This window comes from Chrysemys picta, chromosome 15 (assembly GCF_011386835.1).
Source record: "Chrysemys picta bellii isolate R12L10 chromosome 15, ASM1138683v2, whole genome shotgun sequence".
NCBI classification, from domain to species: domain Eukaryota; kingdom Metazoa; phylum Chordata; order Testudines; family Emydidae; genus Chrysemys; species Chrysemys picta.
In genome coordinates this window covers 18,123,955-18,149,247 of record NC_088805.1, presented here as the reverse complement: position 1 = coordinate 18,149,247, position 25,293 = coordinate 18,123,955, and the positions used below count along the sequence as shown (strand labels likewise).

The 25,293-nt window shown below is 41.3% G+C and overlaps 1 protein-coding gene across 14 annotated transcripts in view; it reads left to right on the top strand.

The window, feature by feature from the left end:
- Positions 1 to 25,293, top strand: part of ARVCF (ARVCF delta catenin family member) — a 437,864-nt gene that overhangs the window by 69,082 nt on the left and 343,489 nt on the right. For 13 of the 14 annotated variants that reach the window (XM_065568005.1, XM_065568006.1, XM_065568000.1 and 10 more), the window contains one exon: positions 7,804 to 7,856. The exons of the other annotated variant lie outside the window; for it this stretch is intronic. The gene's annotated coding sequence lies outside the window, so the exon portion shown is untranslated. The remainder of the gene's footprint in view (positions 1 to 7,803; positions 7,857 to 25,293) is intronic. 14 annotated transcript variants of the gene reach the window in all.

The following is a 25,293-nucleotide window of genomic DNA, read 5'->3' as shown; positions in this document are numbered from 1 at the left end:
TTTACCCAGGACTGTGTTGTGCATTTTCTTCAAGTTCTTTGTGTTTTGGAAGTATGTAGCATAGATGTTAGACTTGTAAGTTCCCTTTTCTACATGTGGGATGAAATTAACTTTGTCATAAAGGCAGAGTAATTGAGCTTTGTAGGTAGAATACAGGGAGATCAGACTATGGCCTTGGCTACACTGGCGCTGTACAGCGCTGCAACTGGCTGCGCTCAGGGGTGTGAAAACGCACCCCCCCGAGCGCAGCGAGTACAGCGCTGTAAAGCGCCAGTATAATCAGCGCCTGCAGCGCTGCACGCTCGCTCGCAGCGCTGCAAGCTATTCCCCTCGGAGAGGTGGAGTACTTGCAGCTGGCAGCGCGACTACACTTGCGCTTCACAGCGCTGCTGCGGGCGGCAGCACTGTGAATCCCCAAGTGTAGCCAAAGCCTTTGGATGGAGTGCAGGAAACAGGGGAAACAAAATCTCCTCCTGCATGAAAAAGTGGGATCTTCAGAGGCAAATACTTTTCAATCTATTATCTGCCTACTTAAGTATTGTAAATTCATCGCTTACCTGTATCCTGTATGTAGAGTTCCTGACATCAGAGCTCCAAGGAGGGAATTGGGCTACAGGAACAGGAGGACTCAAGGCCAGTGCACAGATCCTTCAGGTGTATGGTCCGTGCATCCTACGAATATGGGATCTGGAGTCTGAACCTGCTGTTTCTTCTGCTGTAAATGTAGTCAGACTGTGCAGTGAGTAAATTGCAAGGGGATTGTCCTGGAGTTTTCCTTCTACATTTTCCCTTCACGTAGCCTTAATTACTTGGATTTGCAGCAAATGAATTTATTACTCTTCCTGTTGTAAAATTAACAGCTTAAAAGGAGAAGAGACTTCACTTTTGTTGGGGAAAATTTTTATAATGGAAACAAGGACTGGCCGAAATTTTCCATTGAAATAACTTTTCTACAGAGTTGGTCTTTTGACTAAACCAAGATTTTCATTAAGCATCTGCTTTACTTGGAGAATTTAGATTTTTAATGGAAAAATTGAACACCAGAAAACTGAAAAGTTTTGGGTTGAAAACTCAAAATGTTCAGTTAAGCAATGCTGCCATTGGACCTTCCGGAACTTGTGGTATGGGTATCTCCTACTCCATTCTCCTCTATAGGCCAGATTCCTCAGACAGATTAGATCTCCCCATGACATTGCCCAGGGTACAATCTGGAATGTTGAACAGCTGTGTCCCCTCAGTTTTCAACTTTTACACTGCTTCGCTGTGAGAACTACTACTCGTGGTCTGTTCACACATAGCCTCTAGCATGCAAAATCACTCTCAGCTGAATTATATGAGTGCTTCTAACTGGCCAGTCCTGAATTATATTGCAGAGCGACACCAGCAAACTCCCAGTCCCAGACTTGTCCCCAGAAATGTGCGTCTTGTGCTACCCAGTTCTTTACCTCTGGACAATACAAGTTCATAAAAAGTCTGTCATTTCATTAATAGAAAACTATATGCACAAATCTTGTTATCTCAAATGAAGATTTCAAGCACTTCAACCAAACACACTGGTTTAGTTAAAACAATGATATGAGTTTATTAACCACATAAAGATAGAATTTAAGTGATTGCAAGTAATGAGGCATGAAAGTCAGAATTGGTTACAAAGAAATAAAAGGTAAAATGCAAACTAATACCTAACTTTACAAGCTTAATGAATTTAAAGCAAAAACGTTTTCTGGCTGGATCTTTCAGCCAGGACCCCTCCCCCAGTTCAATGATGCTTCTTTTGTCTTTCAAACATGGTTGATGACATGAGTAGAGATGATTTGGGGCCTCTGTTTCTCATTTTTATATCTTTTCCTCCTCTTCAAGAGTGATCTCCAGCTGGGGTTCAGGCGACAGCCAGTCTGTTTACATAGGAACATCCAGCTGTTCTATTGCCAAGATGTAAATTTCTCACTCACCCCCTTCTTCCTGCAAAAGAATGGCCACTTAACCCGGTGATAGTACATTTCATTTTGTTAACACCTGGTTGAGGCATCAGTGTGCCTTTTGTCTCTGAGGAACTGGTTTGTGCCTGTTTTTCTAAACTTGAAGCATGTCTCAGTAAAGTCATACAGGTGAATCTTATACATACATACAATGTTGCCACACATATTTTATATTTGGGGGGTGGGGTGGGGGTGAATTCTGTGCCAAAAAAGAGAAAAGTCTGTGGCAAAAAATTAAAAATTCTGCACACATTTTAAAATTCTGCATATTTTATTTGTCAAAATGACACAATATAATCATGCCAGTTTCAATTATTTTGGTAATTTATTTCAAAATACCCATCAACAAGTATATTTGTAACAATACAGACCAAAAAAAAAAGATTCAGGTAATTTTTTTTGACAAATAGATTAATATAGAACTTTGGGTAATTCATTTAAATGATAATATAGGAGCATATTTCCCACACCTCTCAGAAGCAGTGCAAAGGCTTGTGGGAGTCAGGGGTAATGGAGGAGCCGAGGGAGAGGGAAGGAGTCTGTGAATTAACCTAGAGGGTTGTTGGGTGAGGGTGGGAGAAGTATGGAACAGGTTTTTTGGGGGGAAGGGAAGGGATCATTAGGGAGTTGGGGAGCCTCCCCCATGCAGACCCCAAGCCTCTCCCATTCAGTCAGACACATCTACCCCTGTCTCTGTGCATCCCTGCATCCCCTATCCCCATGTTTCCTTGCAGCCTCCCTCCCATTCAGCCCCTGGCTTAATGCTGTCACCCTACTAGCTCCTGAGCCTGTGCCCCAGTCTGCTGTCACCCCACTAGCCCTTCTGAACCCCAGTCTGTGACCCCCCCCCTGCAGCACCGTGTGCCCCAGTATGTCTGTCCTAACCTGGCTTTGCGGCAGGGTACTGTGATGAATGCAGCTGCCTGCTGGTTGTTTTGGTACCACAGCGGCCTCTGATGGGTGAAAGATGGAATTGCAGCACTTCTCAGGCAGCTTATATTTTCGGGGGCGGGGAATTCTGCGCTGGACATGAATTCTGCACATGCACAGTGGCACAGAACTCCCGCAGGAGTAATTTTATCAGGACAATAATGATCAGTAAATTACGAGTTTTCAAGTGATACCTCACAAGACATGCTCTGAATAAGATTTATCATAGTCTTGTAAAAAGAATGAATATAAGGGTATAGACCAGCAGTTCTCAAACTGTGGGTCAGGACCCCATTTTAATGAGATCACCAGGGCTGGCGTTAGACTTGCTGGAGCCTGGGGCTGAAGCTGGAGTCCAAGCCCCGCTACCCAGGGCTGAAGCCAGGGCTCAGGCTCAGGCTTTGGTCCCCCCTCCCGGGGTCATGTAGTAATTTTTGTTGTCAGAAGGGGGTCAGGGTGCAATGAAGTTTGAGATCCACTGGTATAGACTGTCCCACAATGCACTGTGGTGGATCAGCAGGAGGGATGCCCATGGTGTATCATTGGAAGCGTTATCCAGCCAGTGAACGTGGCCTATAGAGGAGAATGGGGCATGAAGCACCTGAACTATGACTAACTTGAGGCATCCTGGTGACATTTTCAAATAGAATCTTTTCATTTTTGTTAATTTTCCATGTGGGAAAACCTATTTTCTGATTGATAACCCCTGAATTCACTGGGGACTTACATCTGTCATTTTGATACACCAGTTGAATCATACACTGAGATGGTAAAACTTTTTTCTTTTACCATCTGCATTATAATCTGCATAGAAAAAATGTGTAATTTTTAAAAAAGCTAAATCGTCTGATTTAAAAATTACAGTAAGAAGACTTGAGTATGAACTTTATGTGGTTCTATAGTTTGTCTGCCTGTACACTAGATTTAAATAATTATAGCGGTAATGATAGTACAGTTAAACAAGGCTGGGTATGCTTTTTGTGACAGAAGCTCTGTTGCTGAGGCTTTGATAGCTGTAGCATTTCAAATAGCATCATACGTGCTATGTAGCTTGTTAGACTTAATGCACTTTTTTAAAGATAGTTTTTAAAGTGCATTCACATTAGGAAGCTTGTTTTAATGGAATTATTTTGTACTTAATGGCAGCTCTATTCAGAAAAGTGACTAAGCAAAAATGGCACCCTCTTCGGCTTGGTCAAAACACAAGTTGCACTGGTTTAATTAAAAGTGTAATATTGCATTATGTTTGTTAAACAAGTGCAACTTTCTGAGTAGATACTACCCCAGTTTAAACCTGGCTCACATAGGTTTAGTTTGTTTAAATAATAATTTAATTAACAGGCGCATGCTAAAGCAATATAAGCCACGTTTAAAACGGGTGTAGTGTTCACACACAGAGTTGCACTGGTTTAACATTTCACTTCAACAGGCTGTCAAGCCTAGGGAATAAGGTGGGCTTGAGGTCTCGAGCATCCATACTGCTGTGCAGGTCTGTCTACAGAAGCTAGGAAGCTCACTCCCAGCTGGTCCACACTAAGGGTATGTCTATACTTACTTCCTGGTCCGGATGTAAGCGATCGATCTTCTGGGATCGATTTATCGCGTCTTGTCTAGACGCGATAAATCGATCCCGGATCGATCCCGGAAGTGCTTGCCGTTGACGCCGGTACTCCAGCTCAGCGAGAGGAGTACGCGGCATCGACGGGAGAGCCTGCCTGCAGCGTCTGGACCCGCAGTAAGTTCGGACTAAGGTACTTCGAATTCAGCTACGTTATTAACGTAGCTGAATTTGCGTACCTTAGTCCGAAGTGGGGGGTTAGTGTGGACCAGGCCAAACCCCCCACTTTGAACTAAGATACGAAACTTCAGCTACATGAATAACGTAGCTGAAGTCGAAGTATCTTAGTTCGAACTTACTTAGATACGAAGTATCTTAGTTCGAAGCAGGCAGGCTCCCTCGTTGACTCCGCGTACTCCTCTCACGGAGCAGGAGTACCGGCGTCGACGGCGAGCACTTCCGGGATCGATCCCAGAAGATCGATTGCTTACCGCCGGACCCGGAGGTAAGTATAGATGTACCTGTAGTGTAGATGTACCTGGAGCAATTCTCCACAGCTTTGCATCTTATTTCCCAAATACAGAATTATTAAAAAGTTGAGCACATACTCAGTTTAGACCTGATCCTTCAGCCCTTACTCAGGAGCCTAGCCCCATAAGGACTGCAGGATCCATCTATAAAATAGCTGAAATGAAATGCCTATGCTGCAGTACAGGCAGGCAAAACAATGCACTGGCATGGAGATTCATTATGCTCATATAGGGCCTCCTTCTGCATGCCTTAATGGGAATTCTACGCAGAGGGCATACAGGCTTGAGTGCATAAAATAGGAAGTACACTGCACAATGCCCTGTTTAGGAGCCTGGGAAGTGGATGAATTAGGTGTTATCTGAAAATGTAAGATTCACTAGAATGTTATATAAGGTTGTTGTTTTTTTAAAGTATTTTAATCCTAAAATCCTTGAAATGAGCTTATTACACATGTCACTTTTGTACACATAGATTTGTTTTGCTCTTGAACTGGCAAACTAGACTTGTTTTGGTCCAAAGCCAAATAATATATGAGGCAATTTCATGCCTCGTGAATTATAGAAGAGAATGTTTGGTACATAAAGCTTGTGTCTTCAGCCTGCCGACTCCCCTCCCATTTCTCTTAATCCCTTTGGGAATCTTAGTTTGAACCATCTTCCAGAGCTTGAACAATTTCTAAAAGCTGGGAGATTGCTCCAGTGGAATGAAAGGAATTTCAAATATGATCCCTTTCCTCCTGGATGGAATTTCTTTTTGCTAATTCCAGATGGTGGAAAAATATGCTTTGACCTTAGCATAATGGTCATCCTTGTCAAAAAAACACTTTCTGGACTTGGGCTCAAAGGACACTAAAGCAATTACTTTACAATATTTTTCTGGGCCTTTGTATAAACTTTTAGAAAGAAGAAATTAAGGTCCGTTTCCTTACTAAAATGCATCTTCCTTCTTCACTTTTACATACTGACAAATTAGGGTAATGCACAGGGGTGAGGCTACTGGCCTTACATTTTTTTTAACAGGAAAAAAAAAAAGTCAGTTTGTGAAGGGAGAAGGAGGAACAATGAATTAAACTTTCTTAATAGTTGTGCTTAAGATGTGTGAATTGTGGGCTAGTTTTGGTTAAATCAGGGGCTACTGTACCAGTTTTGGGCCTGATCCTACAACCTTGACTTATGCAAGTAAACCCAGTGACTTCAGGGAAACTATTTAGATAAGGGCTACTTACACAAATAAGGATTGACACACTGGATCTTTTGACAGATGTCCCTTGAGATGCCAAAGCATTTTTAAAAAATGCACTAACATTTCTGCTGTGATACATTTAAAATAATCATGTGTATGAGGATGTATGAATGTATGACAGGAACATCATATGCAATGGGGAGAGTTGTCTCCCCCTCCCAACTTTTCGTAAGTCTGTATGCTCCATTATGTCTTTCATTTTTGTCCCCTTCCCGACTTTGCAAGATATAATATAATCACCTGTAATGTTCTGTATGCTGACACAATTTTGCTCCCTCCCCCTGAAATTTTTTCTGAAATGATGCCCCAATGTATGCAAAGGTGAATCCAGACATATATCTGTAAAATGCTTTGGAACCCGTCGATGAGATGGTATAAATGTACATCATAGACATCATTTTTCAGATAATTTCTTGTACAGTTTTTATACCGAGAGCAATTCCTAAATTTATCCTCAATGTCACTCATAGTATTTAAAATGAGCAAACTTTGGTGTACATAATGTACATGCCATAATGCTTGATCACTTTGCTTAATTTGTTAAAGAACAGAGGTCCAAATTTTGCTTTCTATATTGGTATGAATAGTCCCATTGAAGTCAATAGGGTTACTAGCCTACTCATATGAGTAAAGGGAGCAGGATTGGCTCCATATTTTTAAAAGGAGCCATGAATTGTATGAAAATGCTTAATATATAAACATGTTAAAATGTTTATGTAGTTTTTTCTCTTTCCCTTCCCCCATGTAGGATGGTAGAGTGTGAAAATTTTGCCTTAGTTATTGATGTTCTGTACAAAGCTTAACAGTTCAATTTTATTACAGCTTGAGCCTTTTACCATGGCAACACAAATCCCATGTTGCAAAAATGGGGCCCAGTCCTGCTTGCTTTGTAATTCATGAAAGTTCTGCTATTTTATTTCAGTGGGATCAAAATCAGGTCGGTGTTCTCTGACAAAATGGGACAAAATTAAATATAAAAGCAAGTAGAGCAATGTTGCTCATATATAAAATCCATGCAAACTAAAACCAGAGGGAAATCATTCCAGATGTACAAATCAATCAGGATAAAATTGCCAACACCTACCATACAAGTAGGAGAATCAGTGTTTTAACATACAGAAAGTGGGCTACTAAAATGCAGTAACAACCTTAGGGCATGTCTACACTGCATGTGGCAGCAAGTCTTTTTTTCCCTAAAATGGCATGAAACCAGCATTGTTGTAACAAAAACTCTTTGTTTAGAGTAGTGATAGGATTTTTGGGCACTGTTTTGGGTATTGATAGAATTTTTCTGCAGTGTTTAAATTGGTCATCTTTGCTTCTTGGGTTCTTGGTTTTTTTAAGCTGCTGAAGCTAGAACCAGACAAAATTATAATACATTTTTTTCCTTTTATGAATTACTGGAGCAATAGTGACTAAGCAATACCATGAAGAGGGGCTTCATGCTAATGAACTATAATATGCCTGAGTTTAAAATGTGGTGAAATATATTTGAATTTTTTTGTTAACAGTTTCCCAATCTGGCTCGGTAAATACTGATTATGTTTTGACCTATCATTACAGAGTTCTCAATAACGTGTCACATGGAACTAGCATCAAGTTAGAAACCTGATAAGGTAAGACATTATTTACCAGAGTAAATAACCTCATTCTTTGGTATTAGTAAAGTATAATATAACAGGGAATCCTGACAAGATGAACTGAAAGAAAAAAAGCAACATTTTTTGTGGTAGCATAAGAAGACCTCATCTTGGATCTGTTGTTTATGTATAGCAAGATGTTGGTTCAGTATTTATGTTCAGTACAGACTGCAAGCTAGAAGGGATACCATCACACTCTCCTTGTGATGCAAATGGCAGGCACTGATACAAAGCTTTGCATCAGTTGATTCATTTCTGACTGGTGATAGTTTTCCCATGCTGCACTGTAATGATCTTATCTTCCAGTGTGATTGTGTGTAGGCAAGGGAAGGGTAGAGAAGGGAACAGGCGGGATTATAAAGAAAGCAAAATAGGTGATTAAAAATGCGTCATGAGGGATGCCTTGTTTTCACACTCTTCTCATGAGTACTTTTTTACCACTAGCTAATGCCCTAACTTAGCTTCACATGCCAGTGTCCCTGGATGCTCAAACAGAAATGAGCAGCACTCCACAAATCTGAAAAGTGTTACCATGTAGATTAAAATGTTTATTTGCTTCTGTTCAGTCTGATGGTTTTGTTTTTATCATAATGAGGTAAATGTTGTGTATAGAACATACTGCTAGGAAGACAGAGGATAATTAATACAGGGTCCTGTATATACCGAGTGCTCAAAGAAGAGCATTAGTAATAGTGGCAACTGTTCATAAGCCATATAATGCTTTGTTCGTCTTTTGTTTAAAATGTAAAGCAGTGGCACTTTAAAAACAAAAAATGCAGTGTTCCTTGTCCATTTCCATTACTTCTGTTACTACATCTTGGTAAATGTCTCCCATTAACAGAAAATTAATATGAGTGTAGAACAGTTTATAGTTTTCTCATTGCTTATCACTGAAGGATTGTTTGGGAAATAGTTTGTCATATCAGAATGTGCTAAACATCAGTCAAATTCTTCAAAACCCCTTTGTATTATATATGGAAGAACATCTACCAGTTAAAACACATAATTGGTAGTTGAGACATATCCTGTATTTCTGACTCTGCAACAGACTACCTATGTGATCTTGGGTGATTCGCTTATCTCTGTGCCTTATTGCCCCCATTAATAAAATGGGAATAATACCTACCTCACAAGTGTTAGGAGATTAAATTTTTAATGTCTGTAAAAGTGCCTTGAGATCCTAGATTAGAAGCTCTCTGGGGTAGGGACCATGTCTTTATATGTGTTTTTACAGTGTCTAGAACGAGGAGTCCCCAATCCTGCATTGGGTTCTCCGGAAACTACTCCAATGTATTAAATAAACCTTTCATTGAACGGGTATAGCAATTTCGGTATTTTTAAAAAGACATAGATGGGTTTAAAAAATTGTGAGGGAAGCTCCAGAGGAAGTACACAGCAGGAAACTTTCAAAAATGTAAAAATAGGAACTTTCAAATTCCCCGTTTCCAGATAGAGTTGGTATTTGTCAGCTGTGCTAGCAGCTCTCAGCCTTGTATCATCTTGATGAACCTTTCTTGGACAGAAGCAGGTTCTTGACTGCTATTCTGGCATTGATGATTTAGCAAGCTTCCCCCCGCCCCCCTCTTTAAAAGTTGAGTCTTTTGTCAGATTAGCAGTTACAGTCTGAGCTATTTTTCTTCCTTTCAGCTCTTCCTGGAAACTACAGTGGGACCTGAAAAAGCAATATCCCAATATGTACTGTTCTTATTATACTAGCTGTTTACACGCTTCACCAACTGGTGGAATGCAGCCACCTCTGGGGTGGAATGCTGCTTAAAGCACAACATGTTACTACAGGACAATTTAGGACATGAAATAGTAAAACAATAGAGACAAGTTAGGCAGGACATTTATTCTTCCAAGGAGTGCAGTGGGATCTCTGACCATGAGTGCTGTATGACACCTCTGAAATTGTACTGTCCCATGCTGGTATGTATTGACTGAAAGGGAAGAGTGACATCTACTGAGTACCCTATATACCATTTCCTACAGGCTTTTCCTTCTAAACACTGAAGGAGGCTGACACCTGAAGAAGAGCTCTGTGTAAGCTTGAAAGCTTGTCTGTTTCACCAGCAGAAGTTGGTCTAATTAAAAGATATTACCTCACTCACTTTGTCTCTCTAATACCCTGGGACCAACATGGCTACAAAACTGCATACAACTATTTAGATTGTGCAATCTGATGAGATCGTGGTCCAAGATGCAGTGGCTGCAGGGTGTATGTGCATTAGCAGAACATCAAGACAAATGTGCTTTTAGTTTATTGATTTTCTGTTTCCCTATTAGAAAATAGCTTATTTAACAGCAAGAAATTTTAAAATGTTTTACTGTATATATTCTAACAAACAAGGCTCTTACCAACTCAAATCTGGGGTTGACTTTGATGTAATGCTGTGGGTTTTTAAATTTTTAGCTCCTATCCTTTATTGCTTCCTGAAAATATTCATTATGAATGGATGGCTGATCTTAAGACAGTCTCTGTATGCTTTCCAGTTGCATCAAGCAATCTAAACCCTAAAGGAATATTTAAGCCAAGGAGGGAATAGTACAACAGCTATTCGGTAATAATACACAACTCTAAGTCCTCTGCAGCATTAGTGGCTGCAAGGATTCTGTTAGCAAGTTTTTGTGAACAGTTCAATAGATGCAATAGTTCAGCAAGAGATATGAAGACAGCCACTTTTCAGTCTCCTCATGATGACCCATCTATCTGGAGCATTGAATTATCTTTATTGCTCTTATTGAATCATCCTAGACTAGTGTGTGCCCCTGCTAGCTTTTGCTGCCCTTAAGTACTGTGGCTTCAAGGTATTTAGACTAGGATGGTGTCTGCCATTCATAGCTAGAAACAGTTGGAGAGCTTCTATAATGGAAGGCAGAAATGGTATTTGAATTATGATTCACTGAATAAGCTGCAACTTTGTAACTGTTAGCTTAGAGCTCTCCTGTTTGGGATGGGCATGTTCAGAGGCCTTCATTTCCCCGGTGTCATTGCTGTATCTCCCCTATGTTTTTTCCATTCTCTCTCACTCTGTCTTCAGTCTGCTGCCCCCCCCCTTTGTCTCCATGTATTGTTCTGATTTTGTTTTTTTGTTTTGTTTTTGTTTTCTATTTTTGATTCTTTCTCGCAGTCCTCTCCTCTTTTTTCTCACCTCCAGTTTCCTCATCTCTTTCTCTCCCTCTCCATTTCCTCCCTTTTTTCTTGTTCCCTTTTCTAGTTCACTCCCATGGCTTCAGTCTTTTTCTCCTCTCCTCTGTTCCCGGTGTTTAAATCTCTAGTAATATTTTCCACATAGTGTCATTTCTCCTATAAACATGAGGTCTGAGGTTTGTCCAGCCCCAGCTGATGGATAGCTCAGTGGAAGTGTTCTGGTAAATTTTAGATTATTTTCTTAGATAGCAGAAGGCCAGTATACTACGTCTTACCTGATTTTAAGGCTCCTTATAGCCTATTACTTGCAGAATTGCTGTCAGTCAGCTGTAAAGAGCCTGCTCCTCTCCTGCTCGCAGTGATAATGAACTTGATCTGCATGCTGCTACTATCTGATATCAGCATTGTGGGCCACTTCCTGTATATTATCATGTGGAAAGGGGAGGCGCCAGATTTCTCCAAGGATTGCTGAATGGGGCAGAGAGAAGCAATTTTTTGGCATCTTTGCCAATCGCCACTCTAAGTGCTGAGGCAAGTCTTACAGTGTCTCTGGTTAATGTTCCATAACCATGTGGTCTTCCATGCACAGCTCTGACCTATAACTGTCGGTGTATATGAAAATGCAGATACAACTGGAAAAAGTAGCCAAAACCTTGATTAAGGTTTATTTCCTCTCAGCTTCATTTCTAAGATTCTTCTGAAATTACTTCAGAAAATCTATACAGTTTAATAAAGAATTAGATCTTGTCTGTAGAATTTTTAAACCAACCTGTAGATTTTAATAGAGATTTTATCCTTGTTATAGAGTTTCATAGTTTTGTTTAAAAATTCTATAGAAAGGCTCTTATTCTCTATTTATAGAATCACAGAAATGTAGGGCTGGACGGGACCTTGAGAGGTCATCTAGTTCAGCCCTCTGAGGCAGGACCAACCATACCTAGACCATCCCAGACAGGTGTTTGCCTAACCTGTTCTCAAAAACCTCCAATGACAGGGATTCCCCAGCCTCCATTGGCAGCCTACTCCAGAGCTTAATTGTCCTTATAGTTAGAAAGTTTTTCCTAATATCTAACCTAAATCTTCCCTGTTGCAGATTCAGTTCTAAAGGATTTTTCCAAAAGGGTTTTTTCTCTCTCTCCCTCTCTTTTTTTAAGTTATTCTAGTGGGAAATGGGGACATGATAGCATTCTCAGCATGGAAGAAATTTAAAAACTGAAGCTAAAGCCCGGGTAGGGGTCTTCTCTGTCTTTCTTATTCTTTATCTATTTACATGTAAAAGACTGGGTTATTGACACTTTATCATATTTATTGTAGGTTCCTGGATCTTGTTGTCATAGTTACAGCCTGGTAGTCAGAAAGAGTTGAGCTGGTTTTAAAGTTATGCTAATTGACAGTTTCTCAGGGAAAATAATCCTCAAATTTCAGGCGCTAAACAATCATTCTTGCCCTAGAACTTGGGCAACGGTTTTGTGTAGCCGTTCCTTATTGACCAGACTGCATATGCAAACTGACTTTTTTGGTGAGATCAAGTTATGTTTACATGACTTGACTGCCAAAAACTTTCAGTCAGTTCTGTCTTCCCTCCCCAGAACTCTGAGAAAGCTATATTCATTCGGTGCCGGCATACATTTTCAGGAGAAGTCACTGCGATAAAGTATTTCCCTATGTACTTCCATAGATCTGAATTTTGCAAAGTGAGCCCACTCTGAACTCACCTCACAGCAGCAGCTACTGTCCTCCGGAGCTGGGCCCAGCTCCTTGTTCTGGGCATTGCGACCAGGCGAATGTGGTCACAGCGCCACTCAGGTTTGGCCTGATCGCCCCTTCATAATGATTCACACTGTCATGATGACGAAGGGGCAGCCAGGCCAAATTTGAATGAGTGGCACTGTGACCCATTGCGCATGTCACAATGCCTAGTTTCAAACAGGTATAAGCTGCACTTGAGCAAGTTACGCTGTCATGTGTAAACCATGTCTACACTTCAGACTTGAACTGATGCAACTACTTCAGTAGCTAAATTCCAGTGCAGACAAGGACTTATTGACCTAGCTGGGGTGGACATATAAAATGTATAGTGCTAGTGTGCAGTAATGCTGACAGAAGTCCTCCTTACTTCCATTACTTAATAGACAGGGGACAGGGAGGAACAACTCTTAATCCCACTCCCTGGTAATGTCCACTTAGTGCTATATATTCAGAACGTCTTAAATTGAGTGCTCTGAATAACCGGGCTATTTTAATGTCTAGTGGTTATCCAATTAAAAGATAAAACCCCAGGCACTTCCAAGCCATCAAAGTTAGCAAATGAACTTTCAGCACTATCTAAAATTTGATTTGTGTCTATTTTTTAATGAAGAGGTGGTAAAAGCAAAATTATTAGTGCGATCACTCTAAATTGATCTGATGTAGAAACTCTGATTTGGGAGCACTTATGCACATTCTTTGAGCTAGTGATGACTGTGAACACTGAATAGCGGTGACGCGACTGAATCCGCTACCCGGTCTTCAAGGCTTTATGGGCAAAAAGGGTGTGTTTCAGTTGTCAACTCTATGGAATTAGTAAACACTTGAAAAGCCCCATTAAGACTTATTAAGTGGTTTGGGTTGGTCATGTTTTAGCCTAGGCTCCCCAATAGGCTAAAACGTAGCCAACTAACATGGCTTCATATATGTTAGTGTGTATCTTAGTGAAGCTTTTCAATTGTGTTAAGCTAACTTAATTGAGCTGACACAATTGAAACACACCCTTTTGGCCATCAGGACAGGATCCAAGAGAGCACCTTTGCTTGGCCTTACACTCCCATACCTTTCTGCAACATTCTTGGCTGGCGAGCTGTGAACTAGCTTTGGAATCCACTTGAGAGGAAGCAGATTACTTGTGCTTTCAGCATGTTAAATTTTATACTGTGAGCTGTCACAGCTTTGATTTAAAACTACTTCTGCTTATGAATTGTTTAGGCAATGTCTGGTGACTGAAGTACAGGATGAAGTGCCAAGAGGTCAGATTCTATTCCTGGCTCTGCCACTGACTTGCTGTATGACCTTGCACAATTCATTTAATCTCTCTGTGGCTCTGGTTTTCCTCATAAATTAAAAAAAAAAAAGGGGGGGGGAGCATGGTGATGAATTCTTTCTGTAACTATCTCATAAAAAGAAATATGTATTAATGTTTGTAGACTGCTTAAGATTCTCAGATGTAGGCTTCTATAGAAATGATAAATCTATAGTTTTATTATTCCTTATTGTAACTTGTTTAATTAGTATAAAGTGTTAAGCTTGTTGAAGTTACCGAATTCAGTCGGAAGCTAGTGTATTCTGCCAGCCTAACAGCAAAATATATTCTCCTATCCTAATCTGTGACTTTACTTTTTGCTGTTGTTTGGCTGCTATTGTGTACACCCTAGACCCTGAGGAAAAGGCTGTATTTCAAAGGAGGACATAGTGACCTTGTATATTCAGTAGCTTGTACATCAGTTTAAATTTGTAAATTGCTTTAAAACTTAATGATAAAAATATATAAATGTAAGATTATCCCTATCAAGATTCTGACCATAAATGTGGTTTCAACTGTAATCTCATTAGGTTTTGTTTGTGAGACAGTTTTTCCTACTTTCTCCAGTATAGTCTTCAAGTGATAAGTGGGGATAGTGCAGTATGGTTGGGGAGATGTCTGGATGCATCCATGCTGCAAAGAGATTGTCTAGAGTGAAATAGAAAGTTAAATTGACGCTGAGGCAGTACTAAAAGTTGCTTCACAAAGTGTAAAAACTTTCCCTTAAGTAGCCTGGCTAATAATGTTAACTTCATAGATAATAGGACAATTAGTTGTCTCGCTCTCTCGTAAAATCTGTACATTTGAAAAGACTGCTTATATTCAGCCACTGAAATATCTGGAAAAAATGTAATGTTTATGACCAAAGTGTAAACTTAAAATTAACATCTCAGGATTGCTTTATTATTATGCTTATTTTATTTCCACCCAACTAAAATTTCCATTCCATTCCCAATGGATACATTCTTTCCAAATTTCCCAATTTTGGCTCAGGCTTTGCCTACATTTTCCTATGTACATTGGTAGTTGTTCTCTTTCAATATTTGCATAAAAATAAACTGCAGAGGCCTTGAGGGGACCATGCTAGAAGTCTCATGTTCCCAGATGAGGGGTTCTGTAGCCTGCAATTTTAATATCCCACAAATAGAAGTTAAACTGTACTTTTCTGAGAACCCTACCTATAAATACCAATAATATTCTGTCTTAATTAATTTCACTAGCCCTTCCTCTTTCCTGCTTGTTTCTGAATGACTCATTATCTCAGTTAGTGACATAGGAATGTGATGTCAGTGAAAATTTATATATTTTTTTAATTTGCTACAGTTGAATGACAGGATTTTATACTTGTCTGAAATTTCGTTAGTCTATAGTTCAGCAGGGAATAGAATCAAATCCACATTTAAACTGTAACGCTGTTAGAGATGAGTTTGGATCTGGAATTTTGGTTCAGATCTGTCTCTAGTTATGCCCTGTATAAGAGCTTAATAGGTTCACTCCTGTTACTACATTGAACTGCAGGCATTTTCACTCCTTATTTAGCCAGTCTGATTCCTGCATGGCTTCAGTGAGAATTACTTGTATCTGGGGCGGGAAGGGCAAGAATAGGATCCAGAGAGATATCAGACAGTACTGCCCAGGCTAGATCCTACAAGCGGCTGAACACTCCTGCAAGGTGTTCATTGCCCTCAATTCCCAGGGACTGCACGGTGCTCAGTAGCTTCTTGAGTCCCTGTGACCTGATGGCTAGTCTGGAAGGTTGAGTGACATTTGCCAATGTAAAAGATTTAAAATAAAACCTGTAGCTTTAAAAAAAATACAGTTCAAAGATTATAGTTCAGAAAAATAAAGTTGAGTAAAATACATGGTACCTGTTTTCAGTTTGAGCATTAAATTAGTCTTGTTAACATGGCAACATTTAATGTAAGGAACCTATGTCATTTTATACAAGTGGTGGAATCTATCAAGTTATTTTTCTCCCTTGAATGCCCCTAATTTCCTTCAACACATGATGTATTATTTTTCAATGCAAAAAGAATGGTTTTCCTTTAAATAAAAACTTGTGGAAATGAAGTTGTCTTTAAAGAATGAGGGAATGTACTTCTAACTGCTTTTTAAACTGTGCATGAGAGCTCTAGCCATATTATCTAGATTGACAGAATTCTGCCTATAGTGACCTGCTTTAAAAAATTGGCTGGTGTGCCTGGCTGATGATTTCCTAACCTTGTTATGGAGGTCACACTGTCAGTTGGCACAGAAGGTCTATTGTGGTACTTAAGTTATGGCCTAAGTATTTATTATATTGCGTGACTTTGATGCATGACTGTACCATCATCCAGTAAGCTACAGGGTTATTCATGAGACCCAGTTGCACGGTGCCTGTGCTGTTACCAAAACCAGAGTTATGTGCTATGTGCATTATGTGCTATGATTTTACTTCCAAAACAATTTATTCTAATCTTAAAATATTGTCATTACATCTATATGGAGAGTCTTTGTTTGGCCTTAAATTGATACCAAAGTTCAATTTTTCATAAGCATGGTATCGAAATATGAGATGAGACTGAGGGATTGAAACTGTCCTATACCCAGAATGAAACTGCTGGTGGGCATTTAAAAGGAAATCTGAATATCTGACACAAATTACCCCACATCTTGATAACACAGCAGAACCTTGATAATTCACACTAATAAGTAGGGTATATTGAGAGTTAGTAAGTGAACTGACACTGTAAAATAATCAAGGACATTGCATCACAAAATGTACTTCAAGCTCTTTATTTTGACAAACGTGGTTTAGTTTTAATTATTTATAATTCTTCTGGTATATTAGGATATTCCATAAATGTAATGAAGTCTTAGTAACACAAGACTTCTCTACAGCTGTACTATTACATTTTTGCTGAGACGTGTGGTGAGGCTGCCAGATTATTTGTGAGAATTATTGGGTTTTATATATTAAATGAGAACTGCTGAGGTGCTACTGTAGAGTGGTCTAGCTTTATTTTGTATTCGTTCTATAGCCTAATCAAGTCTTCTCTTGATCTGAATGAAATCACCATTAACATTAATGGGAGTTAAAGTATGAGTACATGTCAAAGGAAAAGTGAGAACTGAAGGGACAGGAAGACTGGACTCCTCGAGAATAGCAATAGTCAGAGATTAAGGGCTAAATTTTGCCTTTTATTACATGTGTGAGGTTCTGCCCATCTGGGAATTGCATATGCACAGAGGTAGATTGTGTCCTAAATGTGACATTTCACTCCATACTCTTTATGAAAATATGCTTATGATGTGAATATGACATAACTGAGATATACTTTATTCAAGATGGCTCATGTGAGGTATCATTGGAAAGGTTATGATTTACTGAATGTGATTATCTAATTTGTAAGCCTGTATCATTTCTGTACCTGAAGTTAGGAATATTAACTATGTATCTGTATTTCAAATGTGTTACTTTGGGTGTCACCCCCAACCAGCAGGGCTAATGGGCCATTAGCCAGGCAGAGCTAATGGGCCGTTAGCAGAGACAATGGACTGTGAAAGAGCTTAGTCTTCCTGTGGACTCTGGAGACAGCCTATGAACAATGGCTGCCACTGCCCTGCAGAGACATGGGTCCGTGTCACCTGGTACTGGATATCCCTCCTCCCCTTTTGGAATGCCAGTGGTTTTCCACTAGAAGACAAAGGGTTCCCGTCTTACTCTAGAGCCATATAAGGCAGGGGAGTGACATCATCATGGTTCTCCCCTGTCTCCCCACCCTAAGAGACACTGAAGAAAGACCTGGAAGCAAGAACTGAAGTGAGGGGAGAAGGGTTGAACCCAAGCTGGAAGGGCATCTAGCTTGTGAGTAATAATACCTAAATCTCAAGAGGGAAACCAGTGCAGCTGCCTTTAAAGACTTTCTCTAATCTGACTGCAACTATATTTAGGGTGAGAAATACTATTTGTAACCAATTTCTTTAGTGAAACTAGCTTAGTTTGCGTGTTTGGTTTAATTTGCTTAGTAATTTGCTTTGTTCTGTCTGTAATCTCTTATATTCACTTAAAATCCACCTTTATTAGTTAATAAACTTATTTCTTGTTTATAATAAAACCCAGTTTATGCAATTTCTAACTGGGTGGGGGCAAGAACTGTACACATCTCTCTTCACATTGAAGAAGAGGGCAGATTCTTATGAGTTTGCGCGGTGCAGATTTTTCTATACAGCGCAAGACAGGTATTATTTTGGGTTTATCTCCCAAAAAGGGTTGTACACGTGAGTGCTGAGGGAGTCCTCTCACACAGAGCTGATTTCAGTCTGTGTCTGCAGCGGGGTGCGGACCTGTGTGTGTGTGTGTGTGTGTGTGTGTGCGCTGCAAGAGGCTGGAGCGCTTCATTCAGCAAAGCAGGGAGAGGGAACCCAGGCTGATTGAGCAGGGGAGGCTCAGTGAAATCCCAGTACATCAGGTGGCATCCAAGAAGGGGGGGTCCAACCCATCACACTAAAGTTTCCTTTTTACTGATTGCATCAAGATGAGAGTAACTTAGCTTTAAGCACGTGACTCCCACAAGCTTCATAATGACTCTTGGCTCAATTCTGCTCTCAGTTACACAGGTACAGTTCCTTTTGAGAATTGTGCCTGTGTAACAGAGGACTGAGGTGGGCAGTAGCTCTAGTGAGTGCTGCCTTTAAGGTAATTTTAGGCAGAGGACTGCAAATAGCTCTCTAATTGAGTAACTAGAGTTCAGTTAGATATGGAGTGAAGACTACCAAAGAACCCTAAGGGTGCACACCACCTTGAAAATTGGATGCGCTGTCTTCTATTGGAATAAAGTCAACACTCTAATCATTAAAAAACAAAACAACAACTTCCCCTTACACCTATATATATCACCTGTATCTTGGGCTGAGCTCGTGGAGTCAAGGCAGTGTCATATACACACAATGTTGTAGAGGCAATGACAAGAAGACTTAAAAACATAGATGTAGAAGATAACAACAGATCAGTCAAGTGGGCCAAATTCATCACTGATGTAAGCTGGAGGTAGAATTCATCACAGCTGTAAGTCTTGAATTTAATAGATTTAAACCAAGGACAAATTTGCCTCAGTGGTGGTAAATAGGAGGCCTGAGTTAATGACTGATACAATAGGCAATGATTGAAGGACGGGAGTTTGGTAGGTGGAGGCATACTAATATGAAGAAAATTAGATTGAAGCCAAAAGCTTACTTGATTAAGGCAGGCAGAGAGGGTGAAGTAGAGGTAGTCATTAAAGGTTTTAAGAGATGTGCAGTTAAATATCAAAAGTGAACTTAATGTTTTGAATTTCATTTGCTACTAATTTAGGACATAATGTTGCATATGTACTGAACAGCTACTCATTTTTAAAGTCATTATAAGGGGAGCTGGTAGCAACCCCCATATTTAAAATTGCCTAATGCTTTCCTTTAAGATTTTTGCGGATTTTAAAAAGAAATGCTAATACCTCTGTTGTTTTCAGTAGGCTTTTAAAATGCAGCAGGAACCAAGCTCTGGGGCTAGAGATATGCCTTGTCCCATGACATTCTGGTCAGGTTTTGCTAGTTATAAACTATAGATATGAGCTGGGTGAAACCTTATTATGGGATCAAGATAGATAGGTGTGGACTCACCCTTTAGTTAACATAACTGTAAGCATAACCCCCACGAAGACAAAAGGAATATGAACAGTGGTGTGTAGGGTGTGAATACAGGGATGCATTCAGTCACAGTGTGGAAGGCAGAACAAAGAGAAACTGAGAACAGATCAGAGAGGGATAGGAAAGAAATAGCTAAAAGCAGGGTGGCTGACCCTAAAAGAAACCTCGGGAGAGATTTTTGAATCAGGGATCTAGGATGAAACGAGTGCTTTTGGTACTGTGAGCAAAAGATGCTGTTTCCTGCTATTTGATTCTTTCTGTGTTCAGACACTGGACTTTGTACATTCTTTGTAAATAAACAACATTGCATCAAAGAAAATACCGGACTCCATCAATTTCTGCTTCCAACTGGAACATCCCCAGGTCTCTGAACTTTGACTAATTACTCATGTCAAAAGAGGAACACTATTAATCACAATTTCCTCCATCTCTGTAGGGTTGCCAACCCTCCTGGTTTTGTTGAGAGTCTCCGGGAATCAGGCCCTATCTCTCGGAGGCTACTGAAGCCAAACCGGGAGATTTTAGGCACTAAAAGTCTGGCGGCAAAGTGGGGCTAATGCAGGCTCCCTGCCTGCCATGGCCCCATGCCACTCCCGGAAGTGGCCGGCACATCCCTGCAGCCCCGGGGGTGGGGGACAGAGGGTCTCTGCGCGCTGCCCTGGCACCGACTCCACAGCTCCCATTGGCCGGGAATTGCGGCCAATGGGAGCTGCAGGGGCAGCGCTTGCGGATGCAGGCAGCACGTGGAGCCCCCTGCCCCCCCCCAAGGGCTGCAGGGACGTGCCGACCCGCTTCTGGGAGTGGTGCAGGGCCAGCGCAGGCAGGGAGCCTGCCTTGGCCCTGCTGAGCCACTGCCTGGGAGCTGCCCGAGGTAAGCACCTCCTGGCTAGAGTCTGCACCCCAACGCCCTGCCCCAGCCTTGAGCCCCCTCCTACACCCACACTCCATCCCAGAGCCTGCACCCCGTACTCCCTACTGTACCCCTACCCAGCCCGGAACCCCCCTCCCACATCCCAATCCCCTGCCCCAGCTGTGAGCCCCCTCCAGCACCCATACTCCCTCCCATAGCTTGCACTCTGGACCCCTCCTACACCTCAATCCCCTGCCCCAGGCTCAGCCCAGAGCCCCCTCCCACACTCCAAACCCCTCGGACCCAGCCCAAAGCCCTCACCCCCTCCCTCACCTCAACCCCCTGCTCCAGCCCAGTGAAAGTGAGTGAGAATGGGGAAGAGTGAGCGACTGAGGGAGAGGGGATGGAGTGTGCAGGGTGGGGCCTTGGGGCAGAGGTGGGGAAGGGGGCGGGGCAAAGGTGTTTGGGTTTGTGTGATTAGACAGTTGGCAACCCTATCTCTCAGTTGCAATTTAGCAGTACTCCAGAATAACTGAAGACAAACATTCTAAAGAGCCAGGTCACACAGCAGCACACACCGTATTGGGAATGTCTGGGAACTGTTGGGACATCTGGCCTGGACCATACCCATGGTCCATGGACCCTCAGCAGCCTATCTGAAAGCATGATCAGGGCCAGGAGGAGGGGGAGGAAAGAGAACTGGGTAGGACTGAGCTTTCCTCAGCTACCCTTAGGACCCAGCAGCCCATCCACACCTCCAGAATAACTGTTTCCTCCTGCTGTCCACTAACGTAGTTAGTCTTGTAGCTCAAGCTGTGTTGTGATATTGAAGGTACAGGGTTCAAACTGCGCTGATGATTCACGATAGGGGTGTGGCTACATTGTTTTAATCTTTTTTTCCTTTAAAAATTAAAACGCCTAGGAAATTACACATCAATAACTGTTTTCGTTTAATATAGATTTAGGTTGCAAAGTCATTAATTTGAAAGTTAGGAAATGCACAGGCAGCTGTAAATGTCTGGCAACCTTAATTCTGTCTCCTTATGCATATGATAATATTTAATTACATTACAGTATTTAATAGATTCTAAGGCCAGAAGGGACTAATGTCGTCACATATTTTCTCCTTTGACTCCTGTTTCATTCATTGTAGACACACAATGGGTAAATTAGAATTAGGAGTAAATAAGTTACAGTAGTTTTGGCATTTCCTAACTTTACAGTGCTTGACTTTGCAATGCGAATAACTTTATCTTAACTATTTTTTGTATGTAATCAAATATATAATTTTAGAAAACTCTCATATTAATTTAAGATTTTTATGAACACATGCTTGGTAACTGTACAGATTGCAATCAGACACAGAAAAATTAAGTTCACTGATGTTTAATACTCAAATAATTATTTTCATTACCAAGACAGCAATATGTTTTCATTTCTTTAATTTGGAATTTTACGCTATCATAATTTATGCCAATTTCTTTCCTAAAGTAATCCTTCCTGGATTAGAGAGTTTAAGGTCATTCAAAAGTATTTTTATAATATGAATTTACTTTGAATAATGAGTCTTCTATTAGATATATTGTTATCCTATAGTATATGTTTTGCAGACAAAAGATTCAGATTAGTTTAAATGAGACATCAGAGGGGGAAGATGGCAAAGGGAAAGGTAAGGAGAGATACTGTTCTTAAAAGTTAATATGTGTTTAAAAGAAAGGTATGTTTTTAAAAAGGGTATAATCTAGCAGAATAAAAGAGGAATCGTGAACAATAAAGTAGGATTTTCAAATGTCAGGCATGCAGTTGTGCATTCAAAAATATTGTATATAGCTACAGTACTACAATTGCATTTGCAACTCAGATAAGTGTTTATGCAAATACATACATAACTGGCCATTTATTTATGAACTTACCTGATGTGCTCATGAGCATAATAATGATTATTGAAAATAAGGCACACACAGTAATCCTGGGGGAATTCTGCACCACTGCGCATGCACAGAATTCATGACCCCCGCAGATTTATTTGCTTCCTTGCAGAAAAATGACTTTCTGACAGTGAAGCAAAGTGAAGCTGCAAGAGCCATCACAGACCACTCCCTAGCAGTGCAGGTACCTTGTTTCAGGCATCCAGAACAGCCGGCAGAGAGGTAAATCACCGTGGGGCTGGGGACATCCCAGCCAGTGGCTCCTACCCTAAAATGGGATTAGCTGCTAGTCCTGGCTGGGCTGGAGGCAGAAGAGGACAGGACTTCCTCTTCCCCTGCAAGGAATAGCTGGGGATGTGTCAGACCCTCCCCCAGAAACCTCCTCCAGCTACGGGAAGCTCAGCATCCTCCCCTGCTTCCTGCCCCCATAGCTCCTCAGCTGCAGGGGGAGGGGTCACTGTACGGGGAGCTGTTCCCCCATCCACCCAATCCCCATGCATCTGGACCTTCCATACCCAGACACCCCTGTCAAGTTTCACCCCGTACACCCAGAACCCCCCAGCCCTCCATAACTGAACCTCACCCCACCTAACCTCAACCCCTGAATCTGGAGTCTCCCTGCACCCAGACCCCCTGCCTCCAAATCCCCACTCCTGCACCCCAGACCACACCCACTGAGCTCCCTGCACTCAACCTCCCACCCTGATGAGCCCCACCACCCCGCATCACCCTGAGCCCCCACATCCAGACACCCATGCCAGTGATCCTCAACTAGCTGCACCCAGACCCCCACCAAGCCCCACTCCCTCAGCACCCAGAGTCCCTCAAGGGGCAGGGATCCAGGGTGTTTCTGGGGCAGGCCCAGGCCTTGTGCTGTGTCAGGGTCGGGTGCCTCACCGCTGAGTCTGTGTTCCGGAGGTGGGGAGGCTGCTGGGTGATCTCCACCTTTGTGCAGCCAGTGGCCTGTGCTCCCCACAGTCATGCTGGAGCCTCCTCATTTATTTATTAACAAATAAAACTCGCAGAATTTTAAAATATTGCGTGCAGAATTTTTAATTTTTTGGCGCAGAATGCCCTCAGGAATAACACAGCTGCACATACTGTGCAGGCAGAATTAAAAAAAAAAGTCAGGTCATTAAATTGCAAGGACTGAGTTGACTGGTTAATGGATTATATTGGAATAACTAATTTTGTACATATCTTTTGATTATATAGTCAAAAAGCTACTTCTGGTCACAAACAACCAAATACAGAAGGTATTTTTTAAACTTTTATATATGAGGTTATAGAACAGTGGTGGGCAAGCTGCGGCCGCGTGTGGCCCATCAGGGTAATATGACTGCAGGCCATAAGGCATTTTCCTGACATTGACCATCCGCAGGCATGGCCCCATGCAGCTCCCAGTGGCCACGGTTCACTGTTCCCGGCGAATGGGAGCTGCAGGAAGTGGCGGCCAGCACGTCCTTGCGGCCCGCGTCTTCCCGCAGCTCCCATTGACCGGGAATGGCGAACCGCAGCCAATGGGAGCTGCAGGGAGCTGTGCCTGCAGATGGTCAATGTCAGCAAAATGCCTTGTGGCCTGCAATCAGATTACCCTGATGATCTGCATGTGGGCCGCAGGTTGCCCACCACTGTAATAGACGATTAAATGTAATTAGCAATTTAGCCTGGATTATTTTATCATGCCTTAATTGCAGAAAGAAATAAAAAGTGGAGGTTGTTCAGAAGTCCATTGCAGATTCTGTTTGTCTTTTTCTTACAAATAAAAATCTGGTGTCCATTTAAGATATAATCCTTGGTCTACTATTACTGGACCATGTCCAGCCCAGGAATGCCTGTGTAATCTAATATGCTATGCTGCCACGTGTCATATGTGTTTAGATTGTCTAATTAAATGATACTGCTTGTTATCTCAGGGTGCAAATTAAATTCTTAGTCTAGTCATAACACTGGTCTACAATTTTTGAGAAGTCGTCTGCTTCAGAGATAAAATGTGCTATTTATTATGTATTTTGATGTGCTGAATTCAAATATGACAATTAAAACAACTGATTGGCTACTGTTTCTAAGATATTTAAGTTTTTACATTTTATGTCTATGTATATTGTGTAGATAGTAGAGTTTTAATCATAAATTGTAAACCTAGGTCTTTTCATGTGTTTATGGTTGCTTTACATGATAATATTTCACCTGTCCTGTTTATGTAACACTTTAAAAATCAGCAAAAGGGTTATATAAATAAAATTTATGATGAAACAAAAGGCAAAAAACTATTATGTACATAGTTTAGTCCTATTCAGCGTCTACTCGGCGATTCTTGGCTTGTCTCTGTATTCATTAAATGGAGCATCTCTTGTCACTGTCCAGCAATAGTCTGCAAGCATTGATGGGCTCCATTTGCCCTGATAGCATTTCTCCATTGTTGCAATGTCCTGGTGAAATCGCTCACCGTGTTCGTCACTCACTGCTCCGCAGTTCGGTGGAAAAAAATCTAGATGAGAGTGCAAAAAACATATCTTTAGTGACGTGTTGCAACCAAGGCTTTTGTATGCCTTGAGGAGGTTTTCCACCAACAACCTGTAGTTGTCTGCCTTGTTGTTTCCGAGAAAATTTATTGCCACTAACTGGAAGGCTTTCCATGCCGTCTTTTCCTTGCCAGGCAGTGCATGGTCAAATGCATCATCTCGAAGAAGTTCATGAATCTGAGGACCAACAAAGACACCTTCCTTTATCTTAGCTTCACTTAACCTTGGAAATTTTCCATG